Source organism: Lactuca serriola, chromosome 1 (assembly GCF_051521515.1).
Source record: "Lactuca serriola cultivar US96UC23 chromosome 1, Lser_US96UC23_V15, whole genome shotgun sequence".
Taxonomy (NCBI): domain Eukaryota; kingdom Viridiplantae; phylum Streptophyta; class Magnoliopsida; order Asterales; family Asteraceae; genus Lactuca; species Lactuca serriola.
This window is the reverse complement of record NC_136408.1, coordinates 119,666,379-119,693,964: the sequence shown is the minus strand read 5'-3', so window position 1 is coordinate 119,693,964 and position 27,586 is coordinate 119,666,379. Positions and strand designations below refer to the sequence as shown.

Here is a 27,586-nt window from a genome sequence, read left to right as displayed (position 1 = left end):
TTGAGCAAAGAATCCAAGAGCAACATTAAAATTGAATAACAAAAGCTTAACCAGCGAATCAATAGACAAGAAGGTTAGTTACCTAAGATCGATGAATGTTTCACGAGTAACTGTATATCGTAGCCCTAGATTTCGATGCACGTCTAACTCCTTCGATAGTTGTTCCTTCTCGTAAGGCTTTGATAGGGTTTAATGTGAGAGAAACTGTTCCATAAAGTCTACGATCCTTAATTTCAGGAAGTGATTATGTTTGTTATATGATCCATAAACAAGTATGTCCTTTCCTTTATTAATTATGTTTTTTTTTTTATTTTTTTATTTCAATTTTCTTTAACGTGTTTTAAATTGTTGTTTTAATTTATGTTATTTTTTAAAATTTTTTTTTTATATATTTTTTTTGTCATAACTAAAATGTATTTTTAATATACATAAAATTACATAAAAAGAAGAATAAATATGACTAGGATAATGTTAGTAATGCTAAAAAGTTACACCAGACGAGCACACGTCTAGAGGAGTAGGGGTTATGCTCCCCATAACTTTCAATTGTACCGGTGGTGGTGGTAGTGGCGGCGGTTGCGGTGGTGGCGGTTACAATGATGGCGGTGGTTGTACCGGTGGTGGTGTTGGTGGCGGCGGTGGTGGCGGTGGCAGTGGCACCGGTGGTAGTGACAGAGGCAGCCACGTTAACGGTGGCGGTGGGAGGCGGCGATGGTGGTTGAGGTGGCGATAGTGTTGGTCGGTGGTCCGTGACGGTGGCGGTAGTCGTGGTGGTGGCGGAGGTGGAGGTGGCATGGTAGTGGCGAAGGTGGTGATGGTGGCGGCGGTTGTAGTGGTGGTGGTGGTGGTGGCGGTGGTGGTACTGGTGGTGTTGGTGGTGGTGGTACCGGTGGTGGTGGTGGTACCGGTGGTGGTGGTGTTGGCGGCGGCTGCGGTAGTGGTGGCGGCCGCGGCGGTGGTGGTAGCAGCGGTTGTGGTCGTGTTGGCGATAGTGTTGGTCGGTGGTCCATGGCGGTGGCGGCGGTAGTGGTGGAGGTGGCGGTGGTAGTGGTGGTGATGGCGGCGGTGGCGGCGGCGGCGGTGGTAGTGGTGGTGGCGGCGGCGGCGGTTATGGTGTTGGTGGTTATGGCGGCCACAATGACGGTGGTGGTGGGTGGTGGTGGTGGTGGTGGTGGAGGTGGCGATAGTGCTGGTGGGTGGTCCATGGCGGCAACGGTAGTGATGTTGATGGCGGCGGTGGCGGTGGTAGTGGCGACAGTGGTGGTGGTTGTGGCAGTGTTGGTGGTGGCGGCGGCGGTTGCGGTGTTTGTGGTTGTGGCGGTGGTGGCAAGTAATGTTTGTGGTTGTTGTTGGTGGTGGTGGTTGTGGTAGCGTTGTGTGGTCGGTGGCAACAGCGATGGTGGTGGTGTTGGTGGTGGAGGTGATCGCAATTGTAATAGTGGCGGTGGCGGCGGCGGTGATGGGTGATTGTATTGGTGGTGGGTTTTCTGATAAGTAAATGAGTATTTTTTTTAATCTGTCACTTTCCTTGCTGACAAGGAATGTTTTCTTTCCAACTTTGGAAGGAATCCACTTTCCTCCATGCGCCGGAAAGTTAATTTCATTTAAGAATCTCTTTACTCCTTTTAAGTCCAACCAAACACGTAAATTCGAGGGAATTAGCATAATATTACGAGTAACAAATTATTTTATCTATTGTTTAAATTATATTGGTTCACGTAATATTAACCAATGTCTTGATAGCAGATTGAAGGTTGTTGCATATTCCATGATTGAGTTTTATTATTATTATTATTATTATTATTATTATTATTATTATTATTATTATTACGGTATCTATACTAGAGATTGTAAAACTTATTTACCCGAGTTATTGTTGTTTATAATTTACTTACATAAAGATACTACAGATAGAGGATCCCATATTTTTTTTAAAAATAAATAACCACTCATTTTCTTTTTAGATAATTGGAAATTCGGTTTACCCACACCGTTTTCTTCGTATGGAAATTCATTGGATCTCTAACCTACACATACATCCACACACCAAAAAGTCACCCCTAACTATTAAATGTGACCCACACCACTACAAAAACCACTCACGCCAAAATCACACCTACACCAATACCAACACCATATCAAACAGACCCTAGCCAAAATCTCCACATCCACCCATGCCCACCCCAACACAACCCCATATACCCGCACATTAACCCAAATCCATACCAAAAAAAAATGTATAATCTAGACATCATTTCCAAGTTAAAACAATAAATAAAATATCTAAGCAATCTCTGGATAGTAAAACCATATTTGAAAAAAATTATAAATTTAAACTAAAGGTCATAACTATTACTCTTAATCTGATATATCTTTCATGTCATATTTTCACATTTCTCATCACTTTCTTTGACTTTTTCTTTTTTTCTCAAACCACTTCCTCGAGTGCAGTAACTTTGCTTTTCTGCAATAATAAAGATTACCATAAGAACAAGGATAATTGGTGTTCGATGATTATATTAATACATATAAATAAGACTTTATTATGTAAAAGGTGAATATATATATAAAGAGTGACAAACTTACCGGTGCCTTATCTGTCTCCCAATAATCACCCAAATAAACCCAATCTTCTTTATTACGACAATCTTGGTGAGCATTATCAGTGTGTATAGTCTTCTTTTCTATGTTTAACAAAGTCCCCAAAATGTTCTGAAGCAAATTTTTTTCAACATGCATGACATCAATGTTATGACGCAGCAACAACTTGCACTGGTATGGTGTAAGACTTTCGCTATCAACGTATGCTTTATCTACCTCCGCAAAATCCATCGGCCCTTTCATGAACTTCGGATCGACCTTATTGTTGATTGTCATCGAACTCTTGGCCATCTTGTCTTACTGTTAAGTTATTAACTAAAAATAAACAAAAATGAGATACAGAAGAAGAAGAAAGAGACAAAAACCAACATTAATGTGAGAAATTCTAGAGAAAAGACTAAATTACTTATGATCCTTAATCATACAAATTGGATATTTGTTGTTCCATAAAATGCATATATGGTGTTTTCTTAAATGCATATGATAGGTATGTGTTAGAGAATCGAGCCCATAGATTGAGTGCCTTTTTTTAAAGCAACGCCTATGTTATCAGACAAAAAATAAAGGTGTACTTATGTTTAAAACAGTAGAAATTTCTTTTCTGGCTTCACCTATGAGCAATTAACTTTTAACAGTGTTGGAATCTTAATTCATAATTCTGGGACATTTTTAATCTTAGGGGTATTTTTGGGAAAAAGATAAAAGTGTTGGTATCAAATTAGGCATCATTCATGTCTAATAGTATAAAAACAGGAGTAATTCCTTTATTGTTTTCAATATATTATTATGTTTAATTAAGAAGTAATTACTTAGCCAACAGGTTTTTTTTATCGCCTCTCTTGTCCCCTGTTCTTTTACACTTGTTCTTTTTCAGTCTAGCATTATGTTCCTTTTTTATCACCTGTTCCATTTCCCATCTGTTTCTCTATCTTTTTTCGTTGGTGCACAAGGTGAAAACAGAAAGCAGCCCTGTTACTATTATTTGTTAATCTAGGTTGAAAATGTTATTAGTTGATGCAGGGGAGGTACAGATTCTTTACTGTGAGGGATTAACACGTTGAAAGGTAGAACACAACTGTTATCTTTTTGTTAACTTGAGTTATTTCAGTAAAAACTATTAAAGCTTTCTGTTCTTATTCTTGTTGTAGATATCATTTTTTTTTGGGAGTTCAAGAGAGAGTACTAGGACAAGTATTAGAAGTTTATAAAAAATGTGTGGCAATAATGGGACAATTATTTAGAACATCTAAACAGACAATGAAGTTTTACAATGATGCTTCTTTCTCATCATGACAATGTACTATCATCATGACAATCTCTTTTGTTCAAAAAATGGACATTTATGCCCCTGATATATGTAATTGCTGATATATGTAAGTGCCCATATTTCAATACCATGCTCAATTCTTTGTAGCTTTATTGTATTTTCCTACTTTTAGTTGGAGCTACTTGTAACTACATGACTAATTAACTTTTAACAGTGTTTTAATAATTCATAATTATGGGACAATTTTAATCTTAGGGGTATTTTGGGGAAAAAACAAGTTTTTGTATCAGATTAGGTCTCTTTCATGTCTAGTATAAAAATAAGACTGATTACTTTATTGTTTTCAATCTAGTATTACGTTTATTTCAGAAGTAATTACTTAGCCAAGAAATTTTTCAAACCTTTCTTGTCCCCTGTTATTTTTCCCCTGTTCATGTTATTGTTATTTTTCCTGGTTATTTTTTTTTCATCGGTGCAAAACAATCCAAAATATCATATGATTTGGAGCATTTTTAATAGAGACAAAACAATCTAAGCTAATATTGATTGAAGAAGGAATCCACGATCAACATGAAATTGAATAACAAAAGTTTAACAAACGAATCGATAGGGAAGAAGATTAGTTACCTAGATAAGATCGATGAATGTTTCACGAGTAACTGTATATCGTAGCCCTTGATTTTATGCACGTCTATCTACTTTGATTGATGTTCCTTCTCGTACGTAAGGCTTTGATAGGGTTTAATGTGGGATTAATCGTTCAATAAATCTACAATCCTTAATTCAGGGAAGTGATTATGTTTGCTATACGATCCATAAGCAAGTATATTCTTTCCTTTTTTTAATTATTTTTTTATTTCAATTTTCTTAAACTTGTTTTAAATTGTAGTTTTGATTTTGGTTATAAATATTTTTTTCATAGTTTCATACTCAACTAGTTATTTGTTATTTTTATATTTTTTTGTTCCGTTTTTGGTCATAAGTAGAATGTATTTTTATTTTATTTGAATATTTCAAAAAAAATAGTTACCCCTGACCAACCTACAAACTCACATGGATACTCTATCTCACCCTACGGTATCACGAATCTGACATCCATCCATCCACCCACACACATCCCCTATAGACGAGTACACGTCTAGAAGAGTAGCGGTTATGCTCCCAACAACTTTCAATTGACAAACATGTATTTAAAATACATTGGGCTAGAACAACTAAAACTAGGGATAAGACCCTCAGGTGCTGGTGGGGGGGCAGTGATGGTGGCGGCGGTGGTGGTGCCAGTGTCAACTGGTAGTGGCGGCTGGTAGCAAAACAGGGGTAGTGGTGGTGGTGGTAGTAGCGGTTGGTGGGGGATGTGGCGGTGGTGAAGGAAATGGTTGTGGTGGTGAGTGATGGTAGTGGCAGTGGCGGTGATGGTAATGGTGGTGGTGGTAGTCATATATGATATATATGACTAAATAACGATTATCGAAGACTAAAAATTCACTCCCTAATGATTTCTATTCAAATAAGACTGGATTTCAATCCCTAATAAGTTTCTTTCCAAATAGTATTTGTGACTGATTCATCAGTCTCTGATATATGGTATCTACGACTAAATAATCAATCTTAGATACCAAAATATAACCATTCTTAAGTGTTCATTTGAATCTGAAATAGTATATGTCTATGGTATCTACGACTAAATAATCAGTCTTAGATACCAAAATATAACCATTCTTAAGTTTTCATTTGAATCTCAAATAGTATATGTCTATTAGGGACTGAAATTTAGTCTTTAGAAAGTTTCATGTATGTAGGATAAATTGGTGCAATTGTATCAGTGACTGATCTTCAGTCCCTAATAAGTTCCTTACACAATCAAAACTGACCCAAGTCTACCAGGGACTGAAATTCAGTCACTCATAACTTTTCCCCAAAATTCAAAGTTTGCACTAAACTATTTGTGACTGAAATTAAGTCCCTAATGTGTTTCCTAACAAACCTAAACTGGCGCAACCATATTAGGGACTGAATTTTAGTCTCGAATAAGATCGGCCAGTCTTTAATGATTTGTACATTAAAATCAGTCCTAGATATTATTTGAGACTAATTAATCAGTTCTAGATACATTATATCCAAGACTGATTAATCAGTCCCAGATATTTTAGTCACAAAAGCCCCTTTTTCTTGTAGTGGCAGTCATGGTAGCAATCATAATACACGACACCTTTGTCGTGTCCCTCTCATGGGTCTTGAACTCAGCAATCTGTTCGAGAGTAGCGGTAGATTCATCAATCTCCTTAAGCTCTTTATCTAAGACATATTCTTTGTCCTCAAAGCGAATGACCATTCTGATGTTTATAATCAAATCATTGAAGTTCGATCCATCAAATATGACCCTCCTACATAGGTTCATGAGGGAGAAAGAGCCAGAAGCAGTTGAGTTTGAAGCAGTGTTGGAAGACGTCTGAAAAAGAATGACAAAGTTTGGATTAGATAAGGGTCCTTAATATAACACCCAACATGAGATATTAAGGATAGGACCCAACACAATATTTTACAATTTGGATGAGGGACGCCGTAATCCAATTGCAAAATATTTGAAGGCAGCTAAATGACGATTTACCAATTTCCACCATGAAAAACGTAATTGATTATTAAGTTTTGAATGAACTAAAATTCCTAGATTATTTTGAGATTCATTGAAATTTTTCAATGGCAAGTTTAAATCTTGATTATGCCCTTCAAGTTTGTGACTGGGATGTCGAGGATCACAAACAAGGTGTGAATAACCATGCAAATTAGCTTGGTACACCTAATTTTACAAATCACCTAATCAATGTGTCGGTTAACCACACACGCTCCATTGGTCCATGATTAACATCAAGCAACCCTTTGCCACACATTGTCAGTCCCAAATTAGTGTGTCAGTTAACCACACACACTCCACTAATGACTTAACAAGGTGCAAAGTGCAATTTCATGGAATAGCACCGTTTTCACATTTTTCCTAAAGTAACTAAGATTAGGAATTTATAAAAGTTTAGTTACTTTAATAATTATTATTATACTTATTAATGAGAATTAGTGTCCTATCCTACCCATTCGGCTAACGACCCTCTGACAGTCAAGGAAGCGGTGGGTGAGAGTGGACACCCATTAAACCACCATTTTATAGGCAATAACCATATACCCCCTTATAGAACGGCTTCGAGAATGAGGCCTACTAACTGTAAGACTGACTTGTCTCATATATATATATATATATATATATATATATATATATATATATATATATATATATATATATATATATTAAACTTTAATATTATAATAGTATAAGGGTTGAATTTTTAATTTTTAAAATTCTAGGGTTTGCAATTGAAGTTTCATTAATGTAACTTTTCAAGTTCCAAAACTTGAGGGCAAGTTTTGTAACTTGTAAAGACATTTGAAATTCATAACTTATGGACTTTTATGTTCCATGAATGAGACCTTTCCAATTCCAAACTTGAGGAAAAGTTATGAAACCTTTGAAGACTCTTTGAATTTTATAACTTACATTAGTTAATGGTTTCATAAATAAAGAATTTTCATATTCCATAATTGAGGAAAAGTTATGGAACTTTTCAAGAACAAATATGGATTATATTAACTAGTCCAATTATGAGATGATGATCATTTACCAATTTGACCTAATTTGATTCATATTCAAGAGAGTATAAATTTTACAGATAACTAGTATTTCACAAAATCAAGTAGTTGTCTTAGAATTTGACAAACATCATATTATTGGATGCGGATTAACATTACCATATCATTAAAAATGAGTTTTTTGAACCAAAACAGTTTGTGGTAACGTTCCTAATCCAAAACAGGCCAAAAACTCGAAGATTCTGCCTACAGATGCATCAACTCGTCGAGTGCCATTATGGGCTCGTGCAGTTCAAGGAAAACATCATCCAACTCGTCGAGTTCAATGATGGACTCGACAAGTTGGTCCTCGAAAAATCCCGAAATGTAGTTTTTTCAGCTTTGAAAATTACACAGTTGCATCAATACAATAAAACATCCTAGGCTCTGATACCACTGATGGGTTTTATGTACTAAAACATTCATATGATGCACATACAACCCTAATGCTTTGGATCTAAGTTTTCTATAATTATACATGAAACTTTGTTTTCCAAAGCATAAAGCCTAAACTAGCATGCAGGGTAACAATTTAAATCATAAAAACAGTTGGAAGAATACCTTGTGTAGTAGCTTGCTTGTCTTTGACCTTTAGGACCCTAGCACCTCAAGTGTGATGCCTCAAATGTCTTATAACAAACCAAGAACAAGAGAATGGACTTGAGAGAGAGGCTTGGGAGCTCAAAATTGGCTAGCAACTCATAGTGAGCATGGGGTAACCGATTTTAGGTGTTAGGAGTTTCTTATATAGTCTAGGTTTACATCCATGCAAACCCTAACCCACCATGACCCTTCATATTTCATAGGCCCTTTGGGCTAAACCTTTATGGACTTACATATAGGTTTAGTCCAACTCTAATCAACATGGGTCATGAGTCCAACTACAGGAACTAGTTATTTACTTAATCGGTCCCCGTAACTTTAATTAGTTTCTTTTGATCACTAAATTAATACCAAATTAATTCTTGATCAATAATAATTAAATAATGTGATTCCTCAATTAATATATTATAATTATAATATATAAATAAACCACAATAACCTCTTCTTCAAATATCCATCCTATCAAATTGTTCCAGAGTGTTACAACCCAAATAGATGATGCTATTATTGGTTCAAGTACATACCAATTATAGTTATCGGCTTAGACACCTAATCCAACATTAACACCTTCTATAAGCAACTTGAAGCCAAACTAGCCAAAGAGACCTAATTTTTATAACTTACAACCCTTCATAGGGTCTAAAAGGACATCTCAAAACATCCAAGACAACTCATACACAATATTGGGACTTTTGGGACACGAAGAGTACCAAAAAGCTACAAAACGAGATCTACACAATACAAGTACAAAGACAGAAGCTTTTTACATTCTGGAGCTTCTAAATGACAAGATGACCTAAGATCTACAAGCTTGCTTCACTCTCCAAACACCTTGATTCCACTTCTTCTTAGTCAACCACAAAAGAAACATACTCTTAGCTCACACACACACACACACACAAAAGAGAAGCTAGGGTTGCCAAGGAATTATTGCAAGACTTGGAGGTTGAAAGGATGGGGGTAAAGGGTCCATAATGGGGTTTAAATACCCAAAAAAAAACCCTAAAAGTGAGGGTTGCACTTGGATATACGTATGCCCTGCGTACACATGCGTACGCCTAGCGTACTCACCCTCCGACCAAAATTACCAATTTGCCCCTCGGGCCTCTTAGGGATAAATTCCACCAAATTCAAAAGACTAATATGACATATTAATTTACCGAAGGAAGGATTTGAAAATACCTTGAAAATGGGATGTTACAGCACAAATGTTCAAGGATCTGTAAACCCGGGGGACACCTTGGTGGCTACTGGTTTCGATTCTCTTTTTCAGGTGACTATTGGGAGAAATATGGTCCTAAAACTAAAAATGGTAAAAGAAAATTTTGCAACACTCCTAAGAGCAGTGTAAGCTAGAAAAGCAAGATCTATGCAACTCCAGGAAAGAAAAGAACAAGAACTGAAATAGGTTGTTGAATATTAGACCAATGGGATAAACACTCCCAAGACACTTCATGAATTGAAAGTATCTCAGACTTGGTAGATGATGATGGAGGAAACTATGAAATGAGCACATGAAGTCACATGAAACCAAGACGGAGGAATAAGCATAGTGAATGAACCAATTGAGAATGAAGATTCGAATGATGATGACACTAATGTTAAAATTGGTGAAGAACCTACTTTTGGGTATGATCTAAATGATGATGATGATGAAGTTCATAAACAAGAAAATGATGAATATTTTTAGATGTACATTTCGGAAGAGGGATCAAATGGATCTGAACACTCCACTTCAAAGCCAAAGCCAAAGAAAAAGAAGAAGCTTATTGTATCAAGGAAGGATTTCCTTGATCTCAAAGTGGTGATTGATCAGATCCTCACTACAATCTTAAGTGTCCATCCACCGTAGACTCCTCCTACTACCTCACTACAAAACTTAGAACAAAGGATCTTGGAGATAGAAGCAAGGAAGAAATTTAAAGTAGATCATGTACTTCTGCATATCGAGATGGAAATTAGACAGATGGAAATTCAAATACAGTAGGATCATGAGCAATGTATCAAGAAAGAAATGGAATTATTGTCGGAGATAAAATCCTTCAAGGAAATATTGGTGAAAATAACTGAGCAGCAAGAGCAGAAGACAAAGTATCTGATTGGCGAGACCCATAAAGCGTATGAAGTTGGGTACTCTGAACATCAACAAACCATCAGAGGTCTACAGAGATCTATGTCAGCAAGGAAACGATAGATGAAATTCTTATGGTCTCTAAGGACATCTATATCTATTAGGATTAAAACCCTAATAATGATTTGATGAATAAGATGCAGAAAATAAGAACAAACACAATTATGAAGATATGTCGAATGATCAATTGATTTATTCATGAACATGAAGAATAAATTACACTTTTAGAATAGACTAAAGAATCTAACTCTGCATAAGACACCTCATAATGTTTGGCGGCTACATTTTGCCTCACTCTTAACCCTAATTATGAATAATACATGACGATATTAGGGAATAATACAACTCTTGGGATTTTGACCTACACTTCATCAAGAGGCCCATTACCACAATCCATGGAGTACTTTGAACCTTATATTCTCCCCCTCAAAGTATGGAATGGATGACATGGCTTCAACTTCCAAAACAAGCATCTAGAAAATAAGAAAAGATCTTGTGATGAGGAATATCAAAAGCGATCAACGAATCTTAATTCTTCAATATTTTTCAAAAACGGGTTCTAGGATATATAAATCAAGCACTGAAGTAATGTATTTTTAACTTTATTTTCTAATGTAATCCCAAAGATCTTCAAGAAAGCCAAACCCGCAATAAAAACCCATTTCAGAATTAAGAAACAAAATCACTTCTTGTCTTTGAAGAACTCTCCCTCTAAGTCACAATGATCTTCAAATAAGCAAATTATATAAGCCACCAAAAAATATCATGTAATAACCCAAATTTAAGATTCGTAACGTCACTTGATCAAGAAAATACTAGAAGTCGGAGATATATCAAGGCCTTAGAAGAGTTCGATGAAGAACTACTACTGTAAAGGCTACTTCTCTGTAAAAGCTTTAGAAGAGCTCAATTAAGAATTGCTACTGTAAACGCTACCTTCATATGGCTACCACAAGCTTCATCAAAAATCTTCAAATCTGAAAAGTAACAAATCCAATTTCGAATGGCCATATCAAATTCTCCCCTGATTTATAATAAAAAACGTGATTATTAAACCTTAAAATGGTCATGAGAATGATTTTGAATGGATAAAAAAATACTATGCACCTCTACGACAAAATGAAATAAACATTGAAGTTACAAATCCAAAAGAGTCGAAAAAATTTGACGTTATTGCGAAAAATGAATTTCCGAACAACCAAGACTTGTTGGAATCCATAATTTTCTGTTCACGAAAAAATATGCACATCAAAAATTCAAAATTGTTCAGCAGCCCTTAAATTTGTAAGCTTTTTGGAATATAGGGTTGAAATTGTTACTTTCCTGAAAGACAGGGACTAATTAATAATTATGCATCATTCTCCCCTTTATTTGTAACAATTTCTGGAAATGAACCAAAGTTGTCAAGCTGTGAAAATAATAGGGACCAAAAGTGAAACTTTGAGTTTTCATCCGCATTTAGACAGACGATTGAACAATATTAGAGTTGAATAATAGATTCTAAAGATTGAAAACAAGAATGCAAAACAAATAACCAAAATAACTCTTTGATTAATTGGAAAATCACTCAAAACCAATGTTTTTACAATCTGTTCTCATAATCATAAACTCGATCATGAACATGTATATATAGCCTAACAAACCAATTTGTATTAGACTAGGAAACTTATGACCAACTTGCCATAAACTAAACTTTCCATAAATTAGATTGCTTGGTCTCCAAGTCCTCATCGACTTAGGATTCCAACAATCACCCCCGAATCTCTAAGTCCTTCTAGAGAATTCTTCGACCCCGATCAAGCTCCGCATTTCCTTGAACTTGGTTCGAGCTAATGGTTTTGTAAGAATATCCACCCTTTTTTCTTCACCGGGAATGTATTCCACCTCCACTTGTTCCCTTTCGACACAATTACGAATGAAGTGAAACCTCGTGTGAATGTGTTTACTCCTTCCATGAAAAACAGGATTCTTAGTTAGTTCGATAGCCGACTTGTTATCAACTCTAAGAATAACTTTCTCTTGTGCTTTGTTCATGATTTCCCCAAGCAAATCTTGAATCCATATTGCTTGACATGCACTCGCTGTGGCTGCCATGAACTCAGCCTCACAAGATGATAAAGCAACGGTGTCTTGCTTTTGTGAACACCATGTAATTGGTGATGACCCATAGTAGAAAATGTGACCGGTTGTCCTTCTCCCGTCATCCGGATCAACATTGTGACTACTATCACTATAACCAATAAGCCGCTTTTGTCCCATTCTCTTGTACTTAATTCCGTATCCCATTGTTCCTCGTAAGTACCTTAGAATGTGTTTGATTGCACCACCATGTGATTCTCTTGGACTTTGCATATATCGGCTAACAACTCCAACCGCATATGCCATATCAGGTCTTGTTTGCAAGAGGTATCTAAGGCATCCTACCACCTTTCGATATTGTGTTGGGTCGACTTCGGGTTCATCTTCGGCCTTCGACAATTTATTTCCCGGTTCCATCGGTATGTGGGTCGGATTGCAATCATGTAAACCGGCTTCTTTTAAAATGCGTTGAGCATATGCTTCTTGGTTTATAGTAATCCCCGATTCTTCTTGCTTAACTTCAATGCCAAGGTAATAAGTTAGTCTTCCAAGATCCGACATCTCAAAGTTCTTGGACATCTCTAATTTGAACCTCTTGATCATGCTCAAATTTGTACCTGTGACAAATAAGTCATCAACATAAATTGCTAAAATTAGCAAGTTAGATCCTTCACATTTCCGGTACACCGATGGTTCTTTCATGCACTTTTGAAATTTCATATTCTTCAAAATCCCATCAAGCTTCGTGTTCCATGCTCGAGGTGCTTGTCTTAGACCATATAGTGCTTTTGTAAGGCGATATACTTTATGCTCGTTGCCTTTCTTTATATAGCCTTCCGGTTGTGACACATAAACAGTTTCTTTTAATTCTCCATGTAAGAATGTTGTTTTTACATCTAAGTGGTGAAGCTCCCACCCATGAGTAGCTGCTAAGGCTATAAGAAATCGAATAGTTTCAATTCAAGCTACCGGGGCAAACACTTCCTGAAAATCAATACCGGGTTGTTGCACGTAACCTTTAGCAACCAACCTTTCCTTGTATTTATTAATGGTGCCATCTGCATTTTTCTTTAATTTGAACACCCACTTGAGTCCAATTGGCTTCACCCCCATAGGTTTGTTCACAAGAGTCCAAGTATTATTTTTGTTTATTGACTTGATTTCCGCATCCATGGCCTTGACCCATTCTGGTTCTTTCTTCGCTTCTTCAACCGATACCGGCTCGTCATTGGTTGTTAGAAGAAGTTCTTCGAGATTGTCAAGATCAAGCTCATAATCTTGAAATCGTCTTGGAGGTACTCTTGCTCTCGAGGGTCTTTGACTTGTAGCTCCTTGTTGAACATTATTATTTACCGAACTTGATTGTTGATTATCTTGTACATCCGCTCCGTCTCTAATCTCTTGATCCGATTCAATTGGATCATTGTTTACATCGTTTCCTTGGTTGTTGTTCACATCTTCTCTTGGATAGTCCCATGGTATTATGAATGAACCCGGTTCTTCATTGTTGATTCCTGCTTCTTTAATCCAATCCCACCCTTTGGTTTCATCAAAAATAACATCTCGACTCACGATTATTTTTTGTGTTACCGGGTTAAATAACCGGTAAGCTTTCGTACCCGGTTCGGAACCAACATGTACTAGTGGTCTTGATCTTGCATCCAACTTCTTTTGATTAACCGGATCAACTTTTGCATGTGCTAGACACCCAAATATACGAACATTTTCTAAATTCGGTTTTCTTTTATACAACTTTTCGTATGGAGTTGTATCACCAAGGACTCTTGTGTAAACTCGATTGATTAGATTTGTTGAGTGATTTACCGCTTCTCCCCATAAGTAGTTTGGAACATGCATTGCCTTCATTATACTTCGTGTCATGTCCATAAGAGTTCGGTTTCTTCGTTCCACAATTCCGTTTTGTTGTGGAGAGTATGGGGCGGTGAGATTGCGTTTAACTCCGTTTTGTTCACAAAAAGAATTAAACTCGAGAGAGGTAAACTCACCTCCTCGATCACTTCTAAACACTTTCAAAGGCTTTCCAATTTCATTTTCCACCAAAGCTTTGAATTTTTTGAAGTGTGTAAACACCTCACTCTTTTATTTTATGAGATAAATCCACATAAATCGTGAAAAATCATCAATTAGTGTAAAAATGTACCTATTTTGACCCTTGGTTGCCGGCGTGATCGGACCGCATAAATCTCCGTGAACAAGCTCCAATGGTTGTTTCGCTTTGTATGTCGTCATGGTTGGAAAGGACTTTCTCGTTTGCTTGCCGACTAAGCACGATTCACATAATTGATTCTCATGATCTAATTTCGGTAACCCTTTGACTAAACCCTTTTTGGACATCTTTTTCATTGACTCGAAATTGATGTGCCCAAGTCTTGCATGCCATCGCCACGCATCTTCACTTAGTCTTGAATGAAGGCAAATAGGAACTCCAATCTGTAATTTTATTTTATAAAGGCGGTTTGAAGTTCTTTGTACTTTCATTAATAGGCAATTATCGGCATCGTGCATGGTTAAATAGTTGTCTTTCATTCGAATATCACACCCGGCTTCAGTTGCTTGTCCGAGACTTATAATGTTGTTCTTGAGATCCGGTATGTAGTAAATCTCCGTCATCAGCCTTTGTTGACCTTTCTTGCCTTGTAAAAGTATAGCACCTTTTCCCTTGATTTTTACACACGAATTATCTCCAAATTTAACCCTCCCGGTTATGCTTTCGTCAAGCTCGGAGAAAAATGACCGGTTCCCCGTCATGTGATTGCTCGCCCCATTATCCAAATACCACACATCGTTTTCTTGTGGATCGTATCAAGACGGTATCACCTTCTCTTCATTCAAAAACACGGTCTCGTGTAAAAATACGGCCTCGTTGGTATCGTCATATTCAACAAAATTACTTTCTTGTAATTTTTTGATTCGGTCCGGGCATTGAGACGCAAAATGGCCCGGTTTATCGCACCGGTAACAAATAATATTGGAGCGGTCCTTTTTAGGTTTGCGGTTCGTTTCAAAATTAGAATTGGGCTTTCCTCTTTGGGCTTGTGTTGTTTTATTTTGGTTAATTCCGTGTGGGGTTTTTTTGAATTTTGGCCCATTTGAGTTTTGTGATCCGGCAGACCCAGACCCGGATCCTTCATGCTGATTGTACCCACCCGATCCTCCAGCCCCTTTCCATTTGCCCTTTGACGTTATATTCTTCCGATTCGAGTTTCCACTATGGTCGACGAACAGGGCCCTCGTCTGACCTTCACTGCCGGTCTCGTCCTCCCTAATTCTCTCCTCGTATGCCTTAAGTCTTCCCACAATATCCTCGAACCCGATTGTCTTCAGGTCAAGTACTTGTTCCAAGGAAGTGACAATATGGATGAAGTTCCTTGGCACCGATTTCAGAAATTTCTTGACTAACTTCGATTCCTCAATCGATTCTCCCAGCGCCGCTGATTTTGATGCGATTCCGGACAGCTTTCCGGAAAAGCTGTCGATTGTCTCTGATTCCAGCATCTTCAATCGATCGAATTTCGACATTAAGGTTTGTAATCTGGCTTCTTTAACTCTATCAGCACCCATATTTCGTGTTCTAATCGCTTCCCGTAGCTTCTTGGCCGAATCCTGTTCTCCGATTTGCATTATGAGGTTTTCTGGTAGGGCTTGGTACAGTAGACCCACAGCGAGACAGTCTTTCTCTTCATTGTCCTCAGTTCCTAGATCAATCACAGTCCAGGCTTTGTGGATTCGTAGGACGACTTTCATACGCATTGCCCATACGGTGTAATTTGTGGATGTAAGCATCGGACAGGAGACTGAGGTTGTACCAACCTCCTTTACCCTTACCGGAGCTTCTCCTTCTCCCCCTGTATCTGTCATGTTGTCAACAGGTAAGGAATTTGATCTCACAGCTTCTTGACTCAAGCTCTGATACCAATTAAAGATTGAAAACAAGAATGCAAAACAAATAACCAAAATAACTCTTTGATTAATTGGAAAATCACTCAAAACCAATGTTTTTACAATCTGTTCTCATAATCATAAACTCGATCATGAACATGTATATATAGCCTAACAAACCAATTTGTATTAGACTAGGAAACTTATGACCAACTTGCCATAAACTAAACTTTCCATAAATTAGATTGCTTGGTCTCCAAGTCCTCATCGACTTAGGATTCCAACAGATTCAAGAATAGGAATAAGAATCAAAAACACCGATTGAAGATCAAAGTTGTGTCGAATGATTAAAATGCACAGGGTTAGAAGAGCTCATTGAAGAACTGTTATTGTAAAGGCTGTAGAGCTCATTGAAGAACTGCTATTGTAAAGGCTGTGTAGGGTTTACTACTTGGACGATTGACGAACACAGCAATTTCAACTCGTTTACCAAAAACTCTGATTCTAAACAACTATGGTTGATCATTTATTCCAAGCGGACCTTTGTTCCAAGAACATCGTTGCGAATCTGAGTCCATCCTTATTTTCGATTGCGAGAGGCGAATGACTGTCAATAGGTTCGCTTTCTGTCTCGATGCGAATCACTGTCAACCACGAATCCAAGCATTCCAAATTCTGATCATCCCAACAACGAATAGTAGGATCCAAATCCGATCTTTATTATGATGTTCATATATGAATGCAAGCCCAAATTTTCAATCTCCTATTCTTAGATCGTTCGCAGGTAAGGCCAATCACACCAATTTTGACTTTTATCATTGACTGCCAAGAACATCTGCTCAAATCATTTCGATTAAGATCAAATTACAATTTCAATCGTTCCAAACATCACTCTTCCAATTTCCAGTGAGATCATACATTACAATTTTTTCCAATAAAACCAAAACCCAGTTATGTTCATCATTTTTCATTCATCCTTTATCGATCCTTCAAATAATCAATTCATCAATTTGATTTCCCAGTTAAAATCGAATGAAAATTCCAGACCCATAATCACAATCAATTTTACAGATACCACTAGAAGATTCTCATTTACAAAGATTATTATCAGTCGTCGATTGGGTCAAACAAAAGTCGAGAACACAATCGAACAAGAAGAAATAAACATGAACAGAAAAATCAAGCAGTGAGAAAAACTTGAATTTGATTATCGAACATGAGCAAATAAACTTAATTTTGATTTCAAAGCAAATCTGTGATCTAAAGAATTGAGTTGATGCTATAAGAACCGGATATATCGCAGATGAACAGTAACGAACAGTAACGAACAAAATCAATGGGTCAATAGGAATGAAATTGATCCATAAAGCAAACATATGATTTTAACAAAGTAATTGATCAAGATCAAATCAGAAAATACGAGCATGAAACAAATCCGATTAATGGAAAATACCATATGAATTGTAACAGAAAACATAAGTCTTCATGAACATTTGCTTGAACATAAATCTTGATTCCAAGACGCCAAAACACCAAAAATCTTCAATAACCTGTTCAGAAAGTCATCAAATCAAGAACCAAAATTTAAAAATCAATAGATCTTCAAAGACCCGCTCTAATACCACTTGTTGTGATTAAAACCCTAATAACGATTTGATGAATAAGCTGCAGAAAATAAGAACAAACAAAATTATGAAGATATGCCGAATGATCAATCAATTTATTCATGAACATGAGGAATAAATTACACTTTCAGAATAGACTAAAGAATCTAACACTACATAAGAAACCTCATAATGCTTGGCGACTACATTTTGCCTCACTCTTAACCCTAATTATGAATAATACATGACAATATATAGGGAATAAGACAAGTCTTGGGCATTTGACCTACACTTCATCATGGGGGGCCATTGCTATAATCCATGGAGTACTGTGAACCCTACACTAACTACATCAAGAATCATAGCCTAATGACAAAACATTATGTGATGAACAAATGTTGATCAATTTCTATAAAATCTTCAAATAGCTTGAATAGTTAAAGGCGATGTTTGAAGATAAGTCTAAGCCTTATTCCCTAAAAGGAGGAAAGGTCGATGTTGAAGTAAGCACCTTGGATAAAATCTCAAAGTCACTTTCTCCTCACCAAAGATCTCCAACTCCAGTCCGAAGAGATCCCACACCTCCTTGCAGAAATCCATCTCCTCTTCCTAAACAAATTACTCCAACTCCATCGCAATCTCCCAAAAGAACCTCACTCCAAAAGAGACAACTCCAGAAGACTAAATGTATGATTACAATTCAAATGACACTCCAGTCACAAGACAGAGAAAAGCTAACAGGAGAGCTCCAAAATTTGTTGAAGCCATCTGGAAGGCTTAAGGTTTTGACACTACAATCGATGAAAGTCTTATTCAATCATGAGTGAATCCGTTCAGAAGACTAGTCGATGAATTCTATGTCCCTCATTTGACCTACATTACACCTCACACCGATATGTACATGGATATTCCTTTATCCACAATGCTTGCTTTTATCAAGCTTTCGATGAGTTCAATCAACAAATTGTAGACTACCACAAACTACCATTGCAATTTGAGAGATTCAATTAGTTCTACAACAAACATGGAAAGAAATTTCAAGACATATGGTCAAATGAAGCACCCAAAGCCATCAAAACTTATAAACCCCCGGTCTTTCAAAAATGCAACTTTCTTCCAGTATTCGTTCATGCGATTTGGAAAAGAGTTTTTCAAAACCCAAACAGACCTCGTGTTGATGAATCCCGCAAAAATCTTTTCGATTGCCAATGTTTTCATCTTCAGCATTGAGTAGCGTTACAAGATGAAACTGTTGGAATAGTGTCTAAGGCTACAACTATATTAGGCAAGTATTTGACCCGGTTGAGCATGGTCCTTTTGGGTTGCCTTCACCATAGCAACTTGACAGGATGATTTATAATGAGAGAAGGAATATTATTAATATATTATAAGAATAATATAAGAAATAATAATATTATTATTTGATTAATATAAGTCATAAATTAATTAGGAATTAATTTGGTGACTTAAAGAGATTAATTAAATAAAGGGGTATAAACTGTCAATTGTTTGATAGTTGCACTTTGGGCTATATATCCTTTATGGATAGGGGTGGACGATTTCTAGGGCTAAGGATAGCCATAAAATCGTCCAAGGCTTATCATGGAAAGGATTTGGATTGCTTAGGGCTTAAGTTATCCAATTAGGGTTTAAGGGTGAAACCCTAGGAGCCTTACAAGTATAAAAAGACCCCAAGGGCTAAGGGATTTCGTGATTTGTGCTTAGAGAAGAAACCCTGTCCGAATTTCTCTTCCCTCCTCTCTCTCAAATCATCCTCCTTGCTAGTTGGTGTTTGTAAGCCATTAGAGGAGTGACAATTATGACTCTAAAGCCTCAAGGACAACAAGATCAAGCAAGTGATTCAAGGTAAACTTCTAATCTCTAATTTCATATTATTGTTATTGTATATTAGCCATTAGAAGTCTTGGATTCAATGTATGTGCAGTTAGAGAAACCTAGATCCAAGCATTAGGGTTGCATTTGCACATAGGAATGTTCATATGGCCAATACCCATCAGAAACCAACGTATGACAGACCCTACAACTTTCTTAGGTATTTAGTATGTGACTATGTGTGACATCCCAAAATTTAGGGTTAATCTTATAGATGACAAATTCACCGCGAATATCGTGATAATCTGACCTATTTAGTTGTAGTGCATATTAAGTCAAATAAATAAGTTCATTTAAACTATTATAAGATGTTAGATGATACCTTGCTTCCAAATATGTAAACTGTCAACCTAATCGAATCGCTCAAACTGCAACTCTAATTAATGCGTCTGAAAAATTGAAATTTTGCATTAAGCAGTTTCAAGGAAAACAAACATTAAAATATAATAGTACTTGTTCCTCTGGTTCCGAAAATATAAAGAACGTCCAAAACGCAATTGGTATGCAAAAGACACGACAGTCTTAATAAAATAGACTGTAAAACACTGTTTTTCTAGGGGTGTTCAAAACCGGATATCTGAAAATTCGGATATCCGAAATTTCGGATAGTGAATTTCTAATATCCGAATCCATATCCGAAATTCTGGATATCCGAATTTTCGGATACGGATTCAGATACCAAAACGGATATCCGAAAAGTCTAAAATTTTGTAATTACTAAATGTCAATTCATTTAATATCAATGTTAATATGTTGCATTTAAGCATCCACACCACATAAATTTATAAACAGTTTGTTTTTTATTGACAAAAACCAAATCATTTTTATTTTGTACATGTAAAAAAAGTTGTTGCATTGAGTCTTCAATCACATACATAATCATCAACTTAAAGTCATTTTATATGTAATATTAAATGATCGTACTAATTTGTTAATCTTATGCCAAATTAAAATAAAACAAATGCATGAATGCTTCTATTCTTTAATTCTCGTGACCAGCATGCTATTTCAATACAAAGGCAGATGTATTAATAAAGTAGTTTAACTAATGATATTACGAATATTTTTAGTTATTAATAAAGATACTATAAGATATAAATGTTTTGAAATAAAGAATAACCACAAAATTAAATCATATTTTTTGGATTTTTGATATCCGAAATATTACAAAATTGGTATCCGTATCCGAATCCGAAAAACCGGATATCCGAATTTCGGATATCCGAAAATTCAGGTATCCAAAATTTCGGATAATAATATAGGATCGGGTTTTCAGACTTTCGGATCGGATTTTCCCGATGTGGATACTTTTGAACACCCCTAGTTTTTTCATTAATCGTGGAAAACCAAATTGATCCATTGAGGTAATTATGCATTGACGACGGGATTTCTGAGAACGTTTTTGGTATCAGACTATAGTATATTATTTAATTTCACACTCGAAATATTTTTAACAAAAATATTTACAAAAGTCGCGAAACCGGAAACCACGAGCCGTTTAGACGCGAAACTTCAAACACAATTACCTGGAGTTTTGTAACTGAAAAGGTAAATCCGTTTGATGTTCCATAATTCTTGAATTAAAATCTATCTAAAGATATTTTCAAAAAAATATCGACTTTCGCATTCCGATGCACCTGGTTTGGAGTGTTTTTCGGCATTTAATGGGGTATAACCTCATGTGGGACCCACATGTGACTCAAGAAACTAAAATCTGATTTCTTTCCCTCCTTGTATCAAACCCATGTAGGCTTTCTTCTCCTCCCTCTCTTCTATTTGAGTATAAGCTTTCCCAAAGAATACAAGTGATGGGTAACGGTATGGGTTCACTAGGTATGTGTGTATAGGTTTACTACAAATAGAGGCATGAGGAACCTCATAAGACACTCACAACATCAGCCACCTTCTTCCGCTATCTCAATTCCAATCTCCCTCTCTCTAGACTCCCTCTACCTCTCACTCTCTGTTTACACCAAAAACACCCAACACCACCACCCAAACACCTCTTTATAACCCGTCCTGATCATCAACACCCCTTAGTCCCCTTCCACCATCAATTTCAGCTAAAAAGGAAGAAAGAAAAATGAGGGCAGCCACCCCTGACCACCCTTCTGCCACCTTCAAACACCCACTGCCACCACCGGAAAACACCATCCCCAATACTTTTTAGATCATATTAAAAGTATCATTATTTCAGAAAACTTGTGACACTAACCAACCTTTATGTTGACCCTCAAACATACATGTATTCTCAGGAGATCATTAGATAAGCGTTCAAACAGAAGATTGGTCATGGATTATAGACAAGCTAGCTATCTAGTTTTTTTTTATCTTCTTACATGTTTAAGGCAACTACTGTTCTATTACTATTTGTAAGAACCATGTATTCAAACTTAATGATGGAATACAAATGTTGCTTTGTTTATTGTTGTACTTGTGCTACATATTCAGTTTATCTGTGATCTATGAACTTATTATACAGCCCAGCATGTACCGCCTCGCGGAGGGTGCGACACTACGCAATTATTGACGATCAAGTTCATTCAATTCTTCCAAACAAATTTGATCTCCCTACATTCGAGTATCCAACAATGATCACTGAATGCATTCAGGAAATGAACTATCGGGCCACAAACCAGTGTTCTAAAAGGCGCGCCATGGTGTGCCATGGCGTGATGCATGGCTTCGCCGTTACAAAAAGCCTTATAACGTTGTTGTTAGGTGTGGCGCATGGAAAGGCGTTATATGGTATACCATGGCTTGTTATTGTGTGTTATGGCATGTGTTTTTTTGTTTGAGACACATTTTTTGCTATTTGTTATGTCTATTCTAATTGACAATACAAGTATTGTGTTTTTTGTTAACTTTTTGTTGTTAGTTATTGATATAACACTTTATGTTGTTAGTTATATTTAATATAAATTTTTATTTACGTGGTAATATAATTATAAATTAATAAAAAATCGCCGCCTTACATCATGCCTTGAATAATAACATGGCTCGCCATGGCTTGTTAAGCTTGAGGCATGGCCTTGCCGGCACGCCACGCCTCGCGTGATTTAGAACCTTGCCACCAACTCCCCTGATCTCAGCATAATCTTTAGGAACTCCAAGGATGCCGAAAAGAACTTCCTCCCCACAAGAGTATTTTATCGGTGCAACAAGAAACTGTTAGGAGTCATCCTCAAGCTTACATAAAAATCAAACTTCTCTACCGATGAAGTGAAGCTTGAAATCAAAAGAAGAATCAAATGGGTGTTCTTTGTATGGAAGTTATGGTGGCTCCTTATCAAGTTTCTCAAACTTGACAAGTGAAGAAGTTAGTTGTGAGGTCACTAAGGGGGGAATTGTTGGTACATGAAAGTGACCCTCAGCAGCTAGGAAGACCTTGTTGGATAATGAAGAGAATAGTTGTTTGTTTTGTCATGTCGAAGAAGTATGTACTAGAGATGAAGTAGACGTAGGGAAGAGTTGATGGTAGTTTCTCTTTTGTGATATCGATGATTCAAAGAAATGATTAACATTTGCAGACATTGAGTGTTTCGTGGTATATGTCATATTAGGCATGGCAAGCATGGCCGTGTATTCTTATCTTATTTTTTTTTTAATTTTTTACAGTTCTAGACATGTACATTTTCCTCCTATAAATCGAAGATCATGTTGTTCGATCTAAGTGTGTTTGATCTCATTTTCCTTGTAATTCTCTCTATATTGAAATACTAGTCTCCTTATCTACATTATCTTATACTTTGTTGTTCATTATTTACTATCGTGAGTTTGAATGCAAACCATGTTACGATTCAGCAAGTATCTTTAAACTTGCTTACATTTATTGTTGTATTTTGCTGCTATGTTTCCTTTATAATTCTATAATCTTATTATTATTTATCTAAATAAAGATCCATGTGATTAACTTAATATTCTTCACCATAATCTCTTAAGCATAATTTCCTCTCTTAACAGTATCTCCCTAAGGTGTACGAAAACCTAAACCTTTTAGTCTTTGAGGTTTTGCATTTTTCCTCCCCTCTCCTATGGTTTGTCACCTTATTCAAGTGGTAATCTTAGGTGTGATTCCATTAGACGAATTCTAATTCAAGTCCTTGGCATCAAAGCAAAGGTGGCAAGAATAAGATCTGAAGCAAGTAGATTACTAGCTACAAAAGAGGTATGTTTTTCTTATTCATATTGTATTTGTAATAATATAATAAACTGTAGGATCCTTATAGATTGCATGAACACATAAGAGAAATTATTATATGCTTATGTTTCTTATTAACATGCGTTAGTATGCCTAAATTTTTTCGAAATTGTGCAAACTTTCCTAGTACTCTAGATGAATGATGAGAAGGCGATAACTACATAGAAAAAGATATTAATGTTGGAAATGGTGTCCAAGGTCATTAACTTTTTTGGTAATATTTCTAATAATAACGAGGTCCTTTTTGGGTTGGGCAGATAACCTAAATAACATAAGGAAGTAGAGTTTAACAATCTGTTAATTTATTAATGAATTAATAAATTTATTATAAATTATTTTGGTAATTGATTAAAATGATTTAATTAGTTAAAAGAGGTTGAATATTAAGGATAAACCCTAGAGTTTGTATAGGGACGGTTTTGGTGTCCCTAGGATAGGGATAAATCTGGTTTGAATAAGATAAGAGTAACCCTAGAGTTTGTATCCATATGTGTAACTACCATAAAATTCAAGCCAATTTAAAACTTTTCAACCATTCAAAATTCATTAATTATTACAAAGCGTTTTAAAAATAGTTTCATGTCAGGGTATCCCAGAAATCAAAATCAAAAAATATGTGGAGGTGCACGATCATGCCTTCGCCTTCCCGCGATCATTTGAAATACCTGAAACGAAATCTAAAACTGTAAGCGCGAAGCTTAGTGAGTTCCCCCAAAATACCAACGCCATAAAACATAACCATGTCATAGCAAATAAACAACATGCATATAGAGTCTACAGAGTGACTGGATTGCCCTCACTCAAACTGCAGTCTATCTATCCCACTCTCAGAAACTTCAACATGTCTAGTTCGCCCACCCGAGCCTTCAACATGTCTAGACCGTTCTCCGGGCCTTAGGCCTAACTGATATGCCTTAATGGGTCTGCAGTCTATCTAGTCTACCCGAGGTTTGTTGGCCTTCAGCATAAGCAAAGTCTGCCTCAACCCAACCCCACATACACAATCAAAACATAGATATCATAAGCTAGCTAGCATGCACAAACAGTCAAACCGATCTAACAGATCACTAATCACGACATCATCCTATATACCATGATGCCGGCCTAACTAGATCCTATATAATTCACCTCTCAAGTGGCGTTGAACTGGACTGAAAGTCTCCAATCGCTGTCTGACCAAAAATCCCGAACTATCCAAAATAACGAATACTAAGTCAACACTTGGAATATTAATCTTGATTAAGGGTGCACATAGTCCATTTTGTATTTTCTCTAATTTGGGCCAAGGCCCGATACCGAATTCATTATCCGAAAGTCCATATACATAAGGCCAATCATTGGCCCAATTTTCCCAATTGGGCCCAACTCGCTAATTGGGACCACATTTTAAGATTTATTACCATTATTGGCCCAAAACACATTTATTCAGATAGCTCGGCAAGGCCCATGTAAAACTGGCCCAAAAAGAGGCCTAATCCCGAAGTCCAAATGCCAAAAGCCCAACAGAGGGCATACGCTGGGCGTACTCTTCTCGTACGTTGGGCGTACTCCACTTTGCATTGACCACCATCGGGGTGGTTGACTAATTACGCTGGGCGTACATAAATTACACGGGACGTACGCAAGTTTTACCAAAACTCTAATCAGTGCTTAATGGCTTAAGTACTTAAGCCCAAACTCCAGATCCATCTACCAAATGTGCCTTAGAACCATAAAGTCTCGAACTTTAAGAATTTGGACATCCATAAAGCTCTTAATACATGGTCTTAACTCATTAAGACCTTTCTACTACATGCATGGGACACTTTTAGCCATTGGGACATCATTTTTATCACTTAAGACCCTTTCTAGGGTCTGAAATGACAACTTATTCCGTTCAAAACGTAACATGCTCCCACTTGGGACTTTTGGGACAAGAAATGGTTTCATAAAGCTAATGTGGCAAGATCTATATCATACAAGCATAAAGGTTGGAGCTTTTTAGCTCCTGGAGCTTCTTGAGCACAAAGAAACCTCAGATCTACAAGCTTGTCTTCCTTCTCCAACTTCTTGATGCAATACCTTCTTCTCCAACTACTCAAAACACACACTTTTAGCTCACACACTCAAGAAAGGGGTTAGGGTTTGTGGAAAACGGCTCAAAACAATGGAGGTTGAGATGATGGAGGGCTTTGAGCTCATAAGGACGTTTATATAGCAGCCAAACCCTAAATATTAGGGTTTCCATCTGTCGTGAGTACGCCCAGCATACACAATTGTACGCCTAACGTAATAGTACGCGCCTAGTACACTCAGCGTGCCTTATGTATGCTTAGCATACTCTTCTTGTTCTCAAGGTTGCAACTTTAGCCCTTAGGCTTAACATGGCTTGACTCTTCCAACCCCAGGGACTACAAATGACAAGACAATAATAAAAGAGAGAATTCGGAAATACCTACTAAATCTCGGGATGTTATAACTCTCCCCCACTTGACCTAGAACTCGTCCTCAAAGTCTGTAGTAGCAAATGGATCTGGATATGCTCCCGCATCTCTGACTCTGGCTCCCAAGTCCACTCGGATCCTTTCCGATACCGCCACCGTACCTTTGCCTGAGGTATCTCCTTGTTGTGCAGAACCTTTATCTTCCTCTCCAATACAGCCACCGGTTGCTCCACATAATTCTGGCGTTCATCAACCTGAACGTTATCTAATGACACTACCGCATCCTTGTCTACTATGCACTTCCGCAACTGCGAAACATGGAAAGTGCTATGAAACTGATGGAGCTCCTCCGAAATATCCATTCTATATGTCACCTTGCCAACCTTGACAATAACCCAAAATGGTCCAATGTATTGGGGACCCAACTTCCCCCTCTTTCTGAAGCGAATCATACCTTTCCAGGGTGAGACGTTCAGCAGTACCATGTCGCCAACCTAAAACTACAACTCAAATCAGCACCAGTCGGCGTAACTCTTCTGCCGATTCTGAGCAGCCTGCAGTCGCTGTCTAATATGTTGGATTTTCTCAGTAGTTTGCAGAACAACCTCTCTCCGACCCATCATCCTGTGGACAACCTCACCCTAACAAAATAGGGTGCGACATCTCCGTCCATATAACAACTAATAAAGTAAAGCACCAATGTTGGAGTGAAAGATGTTGTTGTAGGAGAACTCTGCAAGGGGTAGGTAGGAGTCCCAGTTCCCACCGAAATCGATAATGCAAACTCTCAGCATATCCTCGAGGGTTTGTATAGTCCATTCACTCTGTTCGTACGTCTGCAGATGATAAGCTACGCTGAAATGCAGTCGCGTGCCCAGTTCCTCATGAAACTTCTGCCAGAAATGGGAGGTGAATCGAACATCATGATCTGACACAATAGAGATCGGAACTCCATAGTGAGCAATGTTCTCGTGGATATACACGTCGGCCAGCTTCTCAGCCGATGAGCTCTCCCGGATGGGCAGAAAATGGGCACTCTTGGTCAGCCTATCCACGACGACCGATATAGCATCATATCCCTTTATCGTCTTTGGCAACATGGTGATAAAGTCCACCGTGATATGATCCTATTTCTACATGGGAATCTCTAAAGGCTGCAGCTTGCCATGTGGCCTCTGGTGCTCGGCCTTGACCATCTTGCAGGTC

The 27,586-nt window shown here is 37.2% G+C and overlaps 1 long non-coding RNA gene across 1 annotated transcript; it reads right to left on the bottom strand.

Moving 5' to 3' along the window:
- Positions 1-2,263: 2,263 nt before the first annotated feature.
- Positions 2,264-4,632, bottom strand: LOC145070711 (uncharacterized). The gene is made up of 3 exons (XR_013690053.1): positions 4,496-4,632; positions 2,587-2,916; positions 2,264-2,464 (listed from the first exon to the last, which is right to left on the bottom strand). It is a non-coding gene; the product is annotated as an uncharacterized LOC145070711 (long non-coding RNA).
- Positions 4,633-27,586: the final 22,954 nt, after the last annotated feature.